Source organism: Lathyrus oleraceus, chromosome 4 (genome assembly GCF_024323335.1).
Source record: "Lathyrus oleraceus cultivar Zhongwan6 chromosome 4, CAAS_Psat_ZW6_1.0, whole genome shotgun sequence".
NCBI lineage: Eukaryota > Viridiplantae > Streptophyta > Magnoliopsida > Fabales > Fabaceae > Lathyrus > Lathyrus oleraceus.
In genome coordinates this window covers 305,281,056-305,299,544 of record NC_066582.1, presented here as the reverse complement: position 1 = coordinate 305,299,544, position 18,489 = coordinate 305,281,056, and the positions used below count along the sequence as shown (strand labels likewise).

General features: G+C 38.2%; 1 pseudogene; it reads left to right on the top strand.

Moving 5' to 3' along the window:
* The first annotated feature begins 306 nt into the window (after positions 1–306).
* On the top strand, positions 307–9,171 carry LOC127137224 (uncharacterized; annotated as a pseudogene).
* The last annotated feature ends 9,318 nt before the right edge of the window (positions 9,172–18,489 follow it).

Sequence of the window (18,489 nt, the reverse complement as noted above, 5' to 3'; positions counted from 1 at the left end):
ATCTAACCTTAGACTACGACCAGTGAAACCCCATATTAGAGAACAATCAGAATGTTATCCTCCATCCATATCTCGAACCTATGATCCTGCATAGTTGTGCAAGTTGTGAAGCCATGCTTATGAACCGTACATCCATGCATCCATGCATTCATGCATCATAAATGATACAAGAAGATACAATACTCATGCATTGTTCACATAAACATCCTGCATTTCATGAGACCAATCTCACTATCACTTGGCCTTTTTACAGACAAATTACTTCCCACAAAGCTGATTTCCCAACATCTGTCTTGAACTAAAAGCATGTCGCAGATCACCATGGAAGAGTTACAAAGAAATCAAGAGGCAATGAAGGTTGAAATCAACCAGCTGAAGACTCAGATGAGTCTGATCATGGAGATCCTGCAGTCGATGCTAAGGAAGGAAGGCAATCCCGTGCCAGCTGTTGTACCAGAAGTGGTCACTCCGACGAATATGCCTAACCCCCTTCCACCTCAGGAGCAGCCTCGTGGATTTCATCCACATCCTATGCCTCCAAGGGCTCCATATCAGCGGCCATTTCCTGTTCCCCGACCAAGGGAAAGGAACCCTGAGCCGAACCAGTACCCAAATCAGCTGCGACAACCCACTCGGCAAAGACCAAGAAAGCCAGTAAGGCGTATTGATCTACTTCCAATGTCGTACAGTCAAGTACTATTGTATTTGATCAAAGATGGATTGATAGTGCCAAAGGAACTGCTCCAAGTGATTCCTCCATATCCACCCGACTTTGACGTCAACGCCCGATGTGATTTCCATGCTAGGGCACAGGGGCATTCAGTTGAGAACTGCAGAGCCTTCAAACACAAGGTACAAGACTTAATTGATTCAAGGGCTATTATGTTCACACCGCAAGGCCTGGACATAATAAACACTCCCATGCATCCACGAGAGGGCACATCTACAATGCCATGATCAGTGCAAATGGAAGTTAGGGGAGATTTGAAGAGTCTACGCCTGTGAGAAAAGTCTGAGAAGGGTCTCCTTGAAGATGGTCATGATATCTGCGGCCAGCCTAATGATTCCAGTATGAGGATCTAAATAAGGCCAATTGTGCCCGTAGTCATTAGTTTGGTTAAAACATGTTCATGTGTGATTTTCTTGATTGTCATTTGTAGCATTCATTTGTAATAAACTTGTTTGTTTTGAATAATAATGACATTGAAATGAATATGCATGTTTTGAATAAATCCATTCGTGTCCACTCATACTTTATCGTGTCAATATTCAACTGTTAGGTTTTGGGAGGAGGATGATGAAATTAAAAACACGAAACGAATTCACTGCTCGTACGCTTTCGAATAAAACCTTGCTGATGATGTAAGGCATTGCTTCAAATCCCAAACACCAGCGATATAAGGAAGATAATCCCTAGTTAACCCCTTCGAGCCAAGAAGTAGGAGTTTCTTTCGTAAATATAAAACCCTCAATCTCAAACCGGGGCAGGGTAGTCGTTAGTTAGTTTGACCAAGCGTTCGACCTTCAAAAGAGGAGTGTCATATATGAGGATCAGCCAGATCTTATCCCTCACAAGAGGTCGGAAAACACCGAATTTCAAATGGTTGTCCCTCACCCACAGGGGCACGAGGCGATCACAACGCATTCCAATCAAACAGACATATGTCACACGATTTGTTTCGAAACAAAAAGAAACAGGAAAAACAAAAAAAAATCAAAAATCAAAAAAGAAGGAAAGCCCGCTAAGTCGAAAATTCGAAAACGAGTAACTTAGGCAAAAATTAGGGCATCCCTGTGGATTGTAAACCTGAACCAATCCAGCAAAAGTAGAGAAATCGAAAAAAATCTGTATAAGAGGAATCAAAAGAAAATCCTCAGCAAGAACAAAATCCTGTGGCTACCAAACAAGAGAAAGGTGATTGTCACACTAAAAACCTCATGGGTCCATTAACCTTTTCACTTCAAATCCCTTCTGAAAGAAGAGCGTTTGTTTCAAACTAGCTGAACGTAGGACTGAAGAACATCACGAAGAGTGGGTGGGTTAGGATAGGTTTGAGCCTTGTATCCTTTCTTTATAAAACCGTGAACTAGACCACGTTACAACCCTCAAAAGACCTAATTGAAGCAAGAGTTTATTTCGAAGGCGTACTATAGTTAGAATGATCGTGTTAAAACTGGCTCCTCAATAATTTGCTCATAATTTGTGTGGATATTGATATGACATTCTCAATCAGTGATGCATTCATATATGTCATAATTTCAGTGAGCATGCTTGGATTTCAAAATTAGCATAAACATGACATTGTTATTATCATTTCTAAAAATTAACATGCGTTACTCATGAGTGAGCAATTGATGTCAAGAGATTTCCCATAATGAACGTGCATTGGAAAGCTTGATAGCCCCAGAAGAGAATGATGCCTAAAGACTTTGTTAAGCAAAGGCCAATTACTTCAACTGATTGAATCCTAAGATAGAACACCTGAGAACTCCGTCGAGCAGAAACAGGTCGCCTTGATTTGATCGTACTTAGAGAGATAAGACGCCTAAGACTCCGTTGAGCAGCGCCAATTTTTTTGATCGATCACAATGAGTGTTGAGAGCCTGAGACTCCGTTGAGCAGCAACCAACTACCTTATGTGATTACATCAAGGAGCCGAAGGTCCAAGAACTCTGTTGAGCAGAAGGACAAGATGTTTCATATTTCAATCAATCTGAGGTAGTTATGTCAAGAAATTCCAGCAAGATTCAGTCAGTCTGAAACAGTTAGGTCGAGATTCGGCGAATCTCTCCAAAGATCAGATAGTCAGGGGAGTAAATCACTCCAGTTGATCGCGTCAGAAGGCCAAGCGCCTAAGACTCCGTTGAGCAGTGCCAAACCATTTTTGATCAACCACAACGAGTGTTGAAAGCCTGAGACTCCGTTGAGAAGAAATCAGCCACTCCGTGTGATTATATCAAGAAGAAGAATGTCTAAAGAACTCCACTGAGAAGAAAAGACAAGACACTTCAATTTTCGGTCAATCTGAAGCAATCACGTCGATAAATCTCTATAAGATTTGGTGATCTAAGGAAGTTACGTCGAGATTCGACAAATCTCTACAAGACATTAGTCAGGGGCATTCCCTCAGAAATCGGCAATCAGAGGCAGAAGTTTATTCCAAGACCTACATTGGGAAAAGCTACCTCAGGAATCTAAGAAATCAATCTTTTAGAGATAGTTAATCAGAGGTATACAGTTCCATGATACTGGGGCAGGTCCGATCGAGATGGCTATCATGATAAAACGACTTCATAATTGGTGACTAGGGCAATACATGAAAATTCCCAACATACTGGGGCATGGCTAATTAGAGAAGGAACATCCTCTCTGTACTCTTGAGGTTGTTCAGAGCAGGATCCATGGTGCATAAGAGACTGCTAAGTTCAAGGAGAATGTCGGGGAGTCATGCTAAACACATCCCCTAACCTTTCAACAGAGAACACTGATCTTAATTGATGAACCCAGTGGTTACTGGTACCCAATGTTCTCAATCTCCAGACATTTCCTGCCATACCGTCTAACCAAAGGCCTGACCACGCATCAGCATTGCATAAATAATCATGCATTACATAACATTGCATCCCCAAAAGGACGTAGCATATTCCATCAAGATGGAGCATTACGCCATATAAAATAAACATGCATAACTGCATAAAAGTCTTTCTCGAAAGCATAAAAAGGAAAAGAAAAAATCAGTTGTTGATACGTTCTTCCTCCCCAACGAGAACATCATCAAGAATCCTTGGATTGGTATTCCTCGCAGGTTTTCCCGAGATATTTCTTCTTCGTGTTGCCTTTTGCAAGTACCCTTTGGTGTCTTTCATCAGTCACTTACCTTTCGTAAGTCCTTTTCGGCCGCGTGCCAGTCCTCCTTGCCTTTCGCTTGGAGAAGATTATTGAGACAACTTACCTTTCGTGAGTTTATTTCGTTTCTTTGTGCACGAAATCACGTCTCCTCCTTGATGCCTTTCGCACGAGAAGGGTACCTTTGTCAGATCTTTGCATCCTGTTTATTTAAACACTTGATGTAGGTTTGGTGAGTCCCGGGGTTTGGGTAGCCATTGTTTGAGAACTTCATCCCCGTCGTTGTTCCTGAGGGACAATATGAGGTTTTCATACCTATTTGCAAAGTTCCCCACATGTCAGAGTGTGCCAAAGCCCAGATTTGTCTGGCAGATCCACTTTAGTCTAGGTTTACCTAGCAGGAATTGTCCCACTCTTTGTTTTGCCTCGTGCAAATATTTGTGACCTTTCGTTCTTTACTTACCTTTCGTAAGTATTCCCTGCCTTTTGCATGGTAGAACTTCCGCTGCTAGCTTACCTTTCGTGAGTCCCCTTTGTGCCTTTTGCATAAAGATTTCTATCCCCAACTGCTTACCTTTTGTAAGTCTCCTCAGCCTTTTGCTCGAGCATTGCTATTCTTGAACTTGCTTACCTTTTGTAAGTGATCCCTGCTTTTGGCCTGGAAGTATCCCCCTACAAAGAAGTCATTACTACCTCTTGTATGGGAAGATTTTCCTTTTCGATTTCTTCTTAACCCTCTGTTAAGAAGTTTCTCACTACCTTTTGAATGAGAAATCCCCTCCATTTTTCTTCTTAACCTTTTGTTAAGAAGTTTCTCACTACCTTTTGTATGAGAAATCCCCTCCATTTTTCTTCTTAACCTTTTGTTAAGAAGTTTCTCATTACCTTTTGTATGAGAAATCCCTTCCATTTTTCTTATTAACCCTCTGTTAAGAAGTTTCTCACTACCTTTTGTATGAGAAATCCCTTCCTATTTTCTTCTTAACCCTCTGTTAAGAAGTTTCTCATTACCTTTTGTATGAGAAATCCTTTCACCTTTCTTCTTAACCTTTTGTTAAGGAGATCTCATTACCTTTTGTATGAGGGATCATGTCCATCTTCATGCGCCTTCTTAACCTTTTGTTAAGAAGTTCTCACTACCTTTTGTGTGAGAATCCCCAGCAGACCTTGTGTCTAGGAGTTCCCGTTACCTTTTGTACGAGAATCTCATACCCCATTCTCTTCTTAACCTTTTCTTAAGGAGTTCTCACTACCTTTCGTGTGAAAAATTCGACCATCTTTCTTCTTAACCTTTTGTTTGGAAGACCCCTTTTTTCTTGGGCAGAGGAGCCATTGCTACCTGTTGTACGAAAAAAAATCATATCCCCTAGCAAGGTCGTATCATTCCCATTTTCTTCTTAACCTTTTGTTAAGAAGTTCTCATCACCTTTTGTGAGAGAAATCTGTCTACCCCTGTCTTCTTAACTGAATTTGAAGATTTTGTTTCTCTTGCTGAGGAGTCGTTGCTACTTGTCGCGAGAAAATGGCACTTCTTAGTTGAGATGGTTGCCTTTAGCAAGATGTCTCTTTGCCTTTTGCAGGGGGTATTATTTCAATTCTTTTATCCACCGGTACTTGCCTTCTACAAACACCCGTTTCTTTTGCCATTATGGGATCCTGCGGGAATACCTCAATCACCTGTTACATGCCAAGACATGATAGGGGAGGCAAGAAAGGAAAAAAAAGAAAAAAAAAAGGAGAAAAGAGAAAAAAGAAAAGAATGAAAAGAGAAATGAAAACAGGAAAATGGAAAAAAGAAAGAGCTTAGAGAAAGACTAAAATAATCTATCATACTGCATTAGCATATGGCATATGTCATGCATACCCAACCACCCACGTACTACCACATGACATTCTGATTCCCAGCAGCTGCCCTGCACAAACACTAGCTTGTTCATCCCACATATCCTAGTGAAGAAGACCCTCCTTGTGACCTATCTTCACATAACTTTCCATTTGTTCCGCGTGGGCAAATTTTCGGATATTCTAGTATTTAATCCCCTCCCACCTCGATGGTCCGGACGTCGTTGCTATCCGTACATTCAGGTTCGAGAAGATTAAATAGGGGCAGCTGTCATACCCCAAAATTCACCCTACACATTCACAATGTTCATCTAGGTCACTAACTTAAACATTTGCATATCATCATGAGCATGCATTTCATCTACATAAGCAAGGTTTAACACAAGAGAGCAATGACTTGAATTTAGAGCTTTATGCTTACACCTAGTGGAAACTAGGATTTCTCAGCAAACTTGGGGTGGCCCCAATCAAACTCTAGCATGGAGATGCTTGTATCTGGTGTCAATGGTGGCTTCTTGAGGGAGCAAAACCCTAATTTAGGGGTCCTCACATGGTCATGGCTCCATAAACCCTAATCATGTCCAATACCCATTGTGTGGCCTCCTAACCCTAATTTCAGCTGGCACATCATCATTCATGATGCTTGATCTCCTTGCTTGGTTAAATGGCATTCAACAGCTTCTTGCTCCTGGTTCATTCATGTTGAGTTCTTGGTTGTGTTTCTATTCACCATGCTCATGACCATTGATCCTAGTGTTTGGTCTATATAGGTTGTGGTTCATGTCACATCTTGATCCTTTCTAAATCTTGTTTCATGATTGTCATTGAGCAGTTCATTCAATGTCATAATGTCCATTTCACTCTGTTCCAATACATGTTCAAGATTCATTTATTCATATAAAAACTTCAGATTCATTCATTTCAAGAGCCATTTAGTTCAAATACCAATCCAAGTTCATTCAAATGAGGATGTCATTCATTACATGATCATAAAAGGTTCATTACATGAAAAATGCAAAGAGAGGTATGTTAACCAACAATTGACTTTTTGACCAACAATTGACTTTTTGACCAACAGTTGACTTTTTGGTCAACTTTGACCAAAGTCAACTCAAACCCTTAAGTCATGACCTATGCACATTCAAGCCTTGTCATTCACTCAAGTTTTGATTCCATGAGGTTATGTGATTCATCTGTGAAGAGTTCATTGGCCCTGTCATGTAGGGCATTCCATGTCATGTTTTAATTAATCCAATACAAAGTCATGTCTTGATTCATGATCATTACAAGTGTCCATTCATATTCAAGAATTAATTTCAAGTGTCAAGATCAAGTCAAAATCTCACATTCATTCACAATCATTTACAATTCATCACAAATGTCCAAGCATTGAGAAAATTACAAAAAAGTGGAAGTTTGACCACATGTTGACTTTGGTTAATAATTGACTTTTTGGTCAAAGTTGACCAAAGTCAACCCAACCACCTCCTCTTCAAAACCCCTTCCTAATAAAAAGTCTAACCCTAAACACCGGTGGCATGGTTGACAATCGTGTTCCAACAAATGCTGTTCGAACGTTCTCATCTGATAAATCAAACCACATGGCAGTAACTTCTTCAGTTTCGATGGTTTCTATTCCTCCCCATCTTTCTCCAGGATCTTCTGCAGCATTGCAATATCAGTCAACCAGCAATGAAGTCAGACCGCCCATTATTTCTGGTGTAATGCCTAGCAGTCACATGGGGAGAAATCCATCTTCTGTAGGATTGCCTAGAGTTGAGAACCCACAGTTTAAAGTTACTGGAGGACTGAGTGGGGCCCCTTATGTGCTTCAGGTCCAAGCAAATTCATTGGAAAACCAATCATTAGTGAATGCTCCTACATGGTCAATACAGACTCAACCTGTGTCATTAGCTAGAAGTGTATCAGAAAACAAGGCGCCTGCTCATAATACTTCCAAGGTGGAAGGAACTTCTTATGTAACTGTATCGAGGGCAGGTCCACAAGTAGCAACAGGTCAGAGCATTAGACCATTTATTACTCAAACGGGACCTGGAAATATGTCTAGTATACACCAGCCATTGCAGGGTGGGAACATGGTTCAACCTCCTTTGGTTCTTAGTCACTCTGATATTGCAAAGATTGTCCAGAAGTTATTACTACCAAAGCTTCTTGAACATCGCACATGGATTCCTCCGTCAAGGGATTATATGAATAAGGCTTTCACATGTCAGACATGTGAGCTCACTGCCAGTGAGGTTGATTCTGTTCTTCTCTGTGATGCTTGTGAAAAGGGATTTCACTTAATGTGCCTGCAACCATCAGTAATTAGAGGAATTCATAATATAGTTGATTGGCACTGCACGAGATGCTTGAGTTTAAGCGGCGGAAAGTCTTTGCCTCCAAAATATGGCAGTGTGACGAGATCTTCAATTACATCACCAAGTTTTCCCTCTAATACAATTGGTATTCAACCATCTTCAGAGAAGAAAGCAGATAGCTTAGATCTAAAGGTCAGCCCACAATATTTTACACAAATGGAAACTCTATCCCAACTGTTTCCAGTGCCAACCACAGTACTGAGTCGTCATTTGACTCAAATACCCCACACACAAGAGATATACAAGGTTCCATCATTTCATCTAGCATTAACCATTGAAGAGAAGCCTGATCCAAGCATATTTATGAAATATGCAGCTTGTAGTGTTTCCACTGGCTTGCAGGGTGAAAGTTGTGCTGAACAGATAGATTCAAAGGCTTTGACCTGTAAAGATACTTCTGAATCAGAAACTCTTCCTAAATTATCCGAGCCGGCTAAATGTGAAAATTTGCAATCATCACAAGATTCTCATGTTGAGATGGCAGTGTCAGAGGACAATGCTGAAATATCACCAGATAGACATGATAGCAGTGGTTTTATGATTAGTAATCAAAAGGAATCTCATGGAGGAGAAAATATAACTCATGATATCAAGAGCGATGATCTAGATGTTGCACAACCAATTTCTTTTGGAAGTTCTGGAACTAATACTGAAGGTATTCAGCACTCTGCTATATCTTCAGATAGCTCACATGCTGTTGAATGGATTGGTGATGTTGTACAACTCGTAGATGAGAAAAAGTATTACCAATCTTGCTGCATTGATGGAGTAACATATAGGCTGCATGGTCATGCTTTTTTGACATCCAACCATGGCAAACTGAAACCTTCTAAACTTCAGTCCATGTGGGAAGATTCCAAAACTGGGATGAAGTGGGTAAAGGCAACAAAGTGCTACTTTCCCGATGATTTGCCGGGAGATATTGGTCATCCTTGTATATCTGAAGTCAATGAGGTTTATGAATCTAATAGTGATAGGATTGAAATGGCAAGCTCATTCCATCCTAAACCTGCATATCCATAACACCATTCAGCATCAATAGTGCGCAACAAGGTTAGGAGCATCGTGTGGTAGCAAGCAAAACAAAGGGTAAAATGTCCAATGCATACATAACCACACATACCAAATCAACGCATAGTGACCAGAGTTGGAACATTTAAATTGAGCTAAGTCATATAGACCAAGAACCCCACTGCAACTGCAGAACTACCTCCAAAAGAGGACCAAGGTGATTCTAATGGCTACACCAGCAAAATCCATAACAGTTGGCAATGCAAGGCAAGAAATGGAATTTGAGTCATAATCATGGTAACTACCCTGTTGCAGAACCAAAGCCAAGAAAACCTGCAGAAACAGGGCAAGTTATCTGAGCATACCAACACAGACCTACAATCCAAAGAACAGTTCAATTCAAATCAATGAGTTTCAAAACAATAAGCAGTTCAGGAAGTTAAGGGATCCAAACCAGTTTGGTTCAATGCAAATATCCACTGTTGGGACTTCAGTGAATAAGTCAAGGAGTGAAGCCTGACATTCAATTTTCTGAATCCCACGTGACTTAATTCATGATGTAAAAACTCACCTTCTCATTCACTTAAAATGCCAGATGGATGATTCAGATTTAACCATTCAGACTTAATTCTCCAATTTTCCCTTGGATCAAGCTTATATAAGAGGCAATCATTGCCAATCATTGGGGTTCAGACTTTTTTCCCTCATTCCAAAAGCATCGTGCAATCGCTTCCCTCCCATCTTCAGTACACGCTTTTTTTTTCTTTCTCCATTATTGTGAGAGCTTCATCACTCGAAGCTCTACACGGCAGAGCTAAGCCACCTCCACCGCCGGAAGCTTCGAAGCTCGAAGAACGTTATCGCTCACACGCTTCCAATTCACTCCAACATTGCGAGAAGAGGAAGAGAGGCGCTCAGAAATTGTGCTCGTGTTCGTCATCATCGTCGCCACCTCCGTCGTCGTCTTCGACAGGTAGTGCTTAATCCATATGCTTACTCTTTGATTTATTTGCTATGATGATGCATTGGAGTGTAGATGATGCTATTTGTCACCGTTGCGTAATCGTTTGTGAAGTTCTGGTAGAATCTTCATATGAGAACTGAGAGCATTTCTGCTTGTGAATAAGCGCGTTTGAATAAGCGTTTTTCTGTTTATTTGTCATTTTTGTGACTTGCTTTCAATAGATACAGTGTAGTGAATTGGTTAAACACCAAGCAACGATGCCATGCGAATTGTGGCTGCACCACTCTTTTGGTATTCACACCCCCTGCCTTCGAAGGAAAAGGCTAACGGGCCTTGGGGTGGGCCTTAATGCTCTGGTTGCTATTCAGGCCATTCTTGTTAAATTCTTACTCCTGGTTTTTTGATTTAAGAATATTAACATTTGGGATTAGCATAGGTTTATCTCAGATAATTGGATTTATAGATGGTAATTAGAGTGCAATTTGATAGCTTTTATTTTAGAATAGAATTTGTTAGAATTTATTTTCGCTAATAGTGTGGAATTGTATTGTTAGTAATTTTAGAATTTCATTTTTTGTTGTTAATCGTTTAACATTAGAATTTTGTTAGATTTTTATGTTGATATTAAATTTCTTGTAATTTCTACTATGATTTAACATATAACAAACTACCTCTAACATTTAATTTTCGCACTTCTAACATCTAATTCTTTACAATTCCACTTCTAACTCCCTTAATTTCCGCATTTTAAATTCCGCAATTAACTTCTAACATTTAAATTTTGTCCTTTATTTCACTTTTATTTTGCTTTTTGTACATATTCATCTCATTCTAAAATGAACATAAAAAAGGCAAAGACTTAAAAAATGAAAGAAAGATAATAATTTCCCAAGCATGAAGAGAACTTTGGACAATGGACTTAGAGACTCATTAGGATCCTTTGCAAAGGAGACTTTGGACAAATGTGATCTAACATGGAAGAAGCGTGCAAGAATCAAGAAGAATTTGTAATATCAATTGTAATCTTTTACTTGCTTTCCCATTTAGAACACAATTGCACACACATGGCTTTCTCTTGGGCTACCTGACAATGAGACCTTTTATTTCTTGCAATCCCTTGTACTTTACATGTACCCCCCTCCCCTTTCCGATGTACGCATTTAATTGCTTTCTTTTATTGCTTTATAGTTACTCCTTAGGCATTAGGAACGTTCACCATTTCGCAATCAATAATCAAACTCGTGATCCAACGTCAAGCGGTCTCTTTCTTAATTAAAAAACAATAAACAAACCCTTGATCCAACGTCAAGTGGTCTCTTTTTCCAAATCAAACTCAAAAAACACAATAAATGGCGATTAGGATCGTATGTCACGAGCCTTAAGCGATAAAGAAGGGATGAGACTGGAGCTTTCCTACACTCATTCTGAATGCTTCGAACACAAGACATTTGGCTTGACCGTTTGAGGTATTCACCTTTATCCATAGTCTTTAATGCAATCCGAAATCAATAAACACTTTTCTCAAAGCTTAAAAACAATTCCACACATTCAAACCTTTTGTTTGAGCCTTAAGGCGACACATTCGAAAACCCTTCTTCAAGGTAATAAAATCAATAAAATAAGCCAAACAATTTCAAAACCACGAACTACGAAGGCTCTGATTTCTCACTTCAACAAGTGGGCATACATAGGCACGGGGATCCATTCCATGGCGAGCACACTAATTTAAAATCTACCTCCATCTCCGCAAACCTTTGGTAAGCAAACATTTGATAAACAACACACACGTAAGCGCAAACATCCTAGATGGTTCCCATGGAGTACCATGGATGTGAGGGGTGCTAATACCTTCCCCTTGCATAACCGACTTTCGAACCTGTTCGTGGTTGCGACGACCATATTTTGGGGTTTTCTCGATATTTTCCCATTCCTTTGGAATAAATAAAAACCGATGACGACTCTGTATTTTTCGAGTAGCGGCACATAACCTCTATATGGGATGAGGCCAGGCTGATTCGTCTCCCATTCACCCTTAATCTGATTAACAACAAGGGCCGAATCACCATAAACATCAAGATGTTTGATCCTAAGATCAATACACTCTTCCAATTCCATAATACAGGCCTCATACTCAGCCATATTATTCGTGCATTTGAAAGTTAGCCTTGCTGTGAAAGGAAAATGTGTGCCCTGAGTAGTAATAATCACTGCCCCAATAGTATTTCCATATTGATTCACAGCGCCATCAAACACCAAATTCCATCGAGAATCGGGCTCTGGCCCTTCATCGAGCGTAGGCTCATCACAATCTTTCATTTTCAAATACAGGATCTCCTGATCTGGGAAGTCATACTGAACTGACTGATAATCTTCAATTAGTTGATGTGCCAAGTGGTCAGCCAAGATACTACCTTTTATAGCCTTCTGAGCTCGATACTCAATATCATACTCAGACAACAACATCTGCCAACGGGCGATCCTCCCAGTTAAATAAGTTCAAATATGCATGAAATGATGAATTAAAGAACTTCCCTTGATTGTATTTGACCATGGGTTAAGGTTGCTTCATGAGCAAGGCACAGTTGATAGACAGATGAGCTAGGGTTTCCTTGGGAAACAAACCTCAAACCCCTTGATTTGCTTTGATCAAAATGATGAATTAAGATACTTGGGAGACATATTTGATGGATGGGAGCTTTGGTAACCATTACCATGCTTGCTTTCATCTTCTCTTGACCATACCATTGCACAAAGGATCTCCTAGAAGCTTTAGACCTTGTGACTGCTCAAACTATAAACAAAAGATGTTAGTGACATATTTTTGTGCTTTTGAGTTAGGAAATGGGAAAAGCAATAATATACAATTTTAGCATGCTTGGTGATCTCAAATCACTCACCAGAAGTCCCAATCTAAAGGCAAAGGGAATCAAGATGCTTATGATCCTTTAGGCTATGCAAATGCAATGTAATGATGCCATGAGGGATCTTAGGGTCAAAATTAGGGTCTCACACGTGGTACCTTACCATGTTTCGTATTCTACTTAAGTACACCGTATCTTACGATGTTCTACAATTCACTTAAGGGCACCGTACATTATGGTATTCCTTAGTTACTCTATCTCTCATCAATCCGTCCTTTTATGTGTGACCCTGTAGGTTTTCGCGGCATTGACAATTATATTAAATCATGTATTTAACATAATAAACAGTGAGCGGTATCTAGCAATACATCATTGCTACCCAAGAGACGAAAATGTCATGTGATCTGACAAATCCTTTTGTGATAATACTTATGTGTACAATTATCCTTTTGCCCTTATGTCTATATTGAACACAAGCCATAGACCGTGTCATCCTTGTCCAGTTCAATATTGGGCCCATAGACATTTATCCTGTTATGCAGGATGGGCAAATTCCATCTAGGTGACTCATGTCCCTTAGCATGCTTCGTGGAGTACCCATCAACTATTTTTATGGTCATCCAGTTACAGACAATGTTTGATCAGCAATAAGGCACTCGACTCTACATCTAGGGTCCATAGTGGTTTTAGGCCGAAGGGTGGTATACACCATTATCACCATGAGAATAACTTATGACACTTTGCATAACATTCTATATAGTATTCTCATAGCGGGTCAATCCAGTATAAATATTACTCTTAATATTCATATCTATGTTTAAGAATTGATAACTCCTTATCCATGATCCAAGAGATGTGATCATCAGTCTATATACATAATAGTCTTAATGCTTTAATGTTATCCCACTTCACAATAAAGTTCGACTATGGATACTTTAAGAATAGTGTCCTTATGTGTAATGTGATCTCATGATTAAGTCACACTTGATACATTAAACGGACTAGCTATTCTAGGGACTTTATTAAACAAACATAATAAAGAAAAAGCCTTTTATTATTAATAAATAATTCTATACAAGTACCAAAAGTATTGGCCTCTAGGGCTTACACCAACATGTACTCCTCTACAGATATTAGAATTGAATCATCAATGTGCCAATAATTCGGTGTTGGGCCTCTATAATTGGATAATGGAATTGATTCCTAATATTAGTCGGGGTCTTGGGATTGGATGTCGTGTCTTAAAAAATAAAATATCTTAAATAAGCACTTAAACGAATTTTTAGTAATATATGTTTTCAAATTCAATAGTGTACATGATAACATATTTTTCAGTTGGTTAGAGCATTGTGCTAATAATGTGAAGGTTGCAGTATTTTAGTTGTTTTTTTATTTGTTTCTATATGTTATGTTTTGCAACCTTTTATCCTATTTTTTTATTTAGTCATTTACAATCATATATCCATACATACCTACAAACTTAACTCGTTTAACAAGACTATATGTTTTGATATATTATGTTTTGCAACTTTTTATCCATTTTTTATTTTTATTTGGTCCCTTGCAAACATATTTTTATTTGTTTTTATATATTATGTTTTGCAACCTTTTGTCCAAATTTATTTATTTATTCAATCCCATATAATCATATGCCCATACACAACTATCAATTTAACTTATTTAACGAGACTATATGTTTCTATATATTATGTTGTGCAACCTTTTATCCAATATTTTTATTTATTCAATCCCCTGCAATCATATGTCCATACACAACTACCAAATTAACTCGTTTAACGAGACTATATATTATAATATTTCACTAATAAGTTAAACATTAGAAAATATATGACCTTATGATAAAGGAAATGATTAGCTAATAGTAACTTGAAAAAGTCCCACGAAGATTTAAAATTAGAAGACAACTCTAATAAACATCCTTTTGCATAGATGCATCTGTACACAGAACATGTTGATGACTTTTTCATGAGTTGAAATCTTTTTTCTTCCACCTTTAAAGTGTATACATCCATCATTGTGACACTAGATTGTGATGAATAAGTCACATATGGAATATCGATATTTCACATTGGATTGGAATATCTTTGATAGAGACCTAAAGAGCTTGATACACGAGCTCTCCAATATTTAAGTAACAACGGGGTGAGTACTTGCTGGATGTTGAAATGTGCAATTGCAAGCGAGTTACTTGAGGACAAACAACGATTCAAGTTTGGGATTGTGATGAAAGTCCGTCATCGCATATATTTAGTCGAAGAATCAGAGCAAAATAAGTGAAAGTTAAGCCAAAATGAAGAAGAATGACCAAAGAATGAGGAAAAAATAGTTAAGTGTGGAAGTTGTGAACTTAGTGAAAATTTGAGTGAAAAAAGAGAAAAAAAAGGATGCATCTTCGGGAATAATCACATACACCATCATGCAGCATCGCGCATGCGATAGGGTCATTAAAGCTGCATCACATGCGCGATGCAAGGTATCACACACGATAGGGGATGCATCTTCTGGACTTTTCTGACGCGTTCTTGTCCATTATAACGCCTTTAAAAGGGGATTTTCTACACTTCCATAAGGGTTACAAAATTGAGAGATCAAGGCACAATTTTGAGAGCATACATGGTGATTTTTAGAGCATTTGAAGTCATTGGAGGTCATCACTTCAAGGGATTTATTATGTTATTTTCATCTATCAATTTTGGAATTGTTAATTGCACTATGAGTAGCTAAGCTCCTCTAGGTTAGGTTGTGTTATGATAACCTATTTTTATATTGTTAAATTCTATGTTGATTTGAACATTGTATGAACCTATTGATCTATAATCTTATTCAATTGCTTCTTGTTCGTAATGTTTTTTATGTGAGATACTCTTTTAATCTGATTTTGGGCATATAGGGAATATTTACCATTAGTATATATGTTGGACCTAGGGCAATTATTGTGTTTACGCTGGTTGAATAGGAATAGGAGACCCCGAGTAGTGGCATAGAGAATTAACATTATATCCATCGCCTAACCCTGCTTACGCTGGCGGACTAGGGATAGAAAGCTCCAAGTAGTGGTTAGTGAGTTATTTCATGAGAGATCGACTATAACGGTTTTGTTAATTTGTCGTGGGGTTATATTGATTATATCATTCGTACAAGATATCAAACATCAACAAAAGAGGAATAATAGATTCTAGAGCACAACCTGACCACTTCGTGATATTGTTTACTCGTTTATTTACTTTTCGTACTAAAATCCGAAACCCCCATTTTTTTACTAGTTTTTATACATTGCACGCATTTTGTCTTGCTTGGAGGCAGTCCCTGTAGATTTGGTCTTTTTATTACTTCGACATTATCGGTACATTTTCCGAGAAGTCATCATTAATCCAGTTACCAAACTCTATACATCTAGAAAGGTTAGCTCGTGATCCTAGTTTTATCTCCCCTGAACACTTAATCTCATTAAAATCCCCTATCATTAACCAAGGAGGAGAGATGTCACTTAATCTCCTACCAAATATCCCATATCTCAAACTCCCTAGGGCTGACATAAACCACTATTAACAATTATGATTATTGTCATTACTAACATTAACATGGAGATAATATTGATATTCTTGAACCCGGGTGATATTTAAGTCATCTCAGTTCCATATCCACCAAATACCTCCAGCAAATTCCCAAGCCTCTATTATAGTATTCTTGCAAAACCCAAGATTCTTAATAGTATTATTGGCTTTAATACCACTACATATTATTTCTTGAAGAGCAACCATATTCACTTTATAATAAATACAATAATTTTTTAGTGCTCTGCCAAAAATATTTCCTTGAGCTCCCCTGCAATTCCAAGATAACATAATCATTAAACAAATACAATAACTAGCAAACCTTAACTATAGTTTACTCATCTTAACCAATTTCCATGTCCCCCGCATTAGCCACATATGTGTTGCTCTTTATATCCTCATCTTGTTCGTCCCAGGTAGAAAGCTCTTTAGGTTGCACCTTGTTTTGTAGTCCCATTATGTCACCTGGAATATCTAGCGAACTCGAACGTGGGGTGATGGGTGTAGAGTTCGTATGGGTAATTTTAGAAGTAGACAAAGTAATGTGTTTTTCATTATCTAGACTATTATTTAAATAAGAACTAGAAGGAAAATTCGAGGGGGGGGGGGACTTCAACATCATACTTTTTCCTTTTACCTTTTGAAGATGTGAGCTTACTGCTAATATAATTGTTGGGCCCATTTTTAGCTTTTTGGCGCGGGGACAATAACTTCGTCCTATTCTTTTTTATATAATGTGAAGGAATTGAACCGATTCAATTTGTGTTATCTTGTTGTATGGTCTGAAGAAATTTCACCATAGAATTATAATTTCAATCTATTTTGGTCAAAGAATATTTTTGTTGACTAATTAAGGTCAACTTTACAACATTTTATTTTTTTGTAATTTTGTCTTCTAATGACTGTTATCCTTTTCCCATGTAGGATATTCTCATAGCTTGTCAAATTTTTCCCACAATTGTTGTACAGGCACGTGATAATGCATTACAGGCTATCTTCTCTATATATGTTATGGAGCATGTGTAGACGCGTGGGAATAGTTGTTCTATTATTTTGACGCATTGGAAGCCATATTTGGATCTATCTGTAAGTTTTTTCCGCTATGATCATTCCGAGTTTCCTGATTTTCATATTTTGTATAATTTTGCTTGCTACACTTTCTCCTCAGATGACCATAAAATCTACAATAGGTACATATAATATGAAGTCTTTCGTACTGTATTTTGTACCAATGACCATTAACCCAAATTTTTCCAACCAACAGAAGTGTGAGATCCACTTCTAAGCAGACTCTGGAAAATCTTCCATGCCCCACTTCAGAGTATTGTTATCGACTTTGATTGGTGTTCTAACTGCTGAAGCCATAGAAAGTAAAAAGCTCTCATCATGATAAACCAAGTTTTGACCAGGAAACCTTATCTAGACTATAGTTCTATCCACCTTCGCATTTGGTGTACAAATTCTGGTGTCTGATGGGATATTGCAAGATAGTGATCAAATAATATCAAAGGCCCTTCTAAAATAACCATTTCTTTATCAGTAGCTTGATAAAATTTAACCATGTAGAATCTATTATCAATCTCGATGATCTTCATTCCTCCTTGCAGTTCCCAAACTATGGGGAATCTCTCTTTCATAGTATTGTATCCAATATTTTTACCGAACAACTTGAAAACAATTGTATTTATCCACAGAGTACACATTTCCTTAAAAACGACATCCTCCAAATGAATCTTTGGAAGAAGTTTGTTCATGTGTTCAAATTCCATTTGAACCTGCTTCTTAGTGACCATGTCCTCTTTTTCTCTAACAACGAGAATTTTTGTGGATCCAATCAACTTATCACAAAAAGAGATTTTCGATAGGGTAGATTTTTTATTGATATCAGGAGATTTCTTGTTACTAGTTTCCTCTACGGTAGAGAAAGCAAATTTTGGTTCCACCACAAAAGATCAACGCTAAAAAAAAATTAGAGAGAGGGTAGAGCTTTTAATTGTTGGAAATTTAA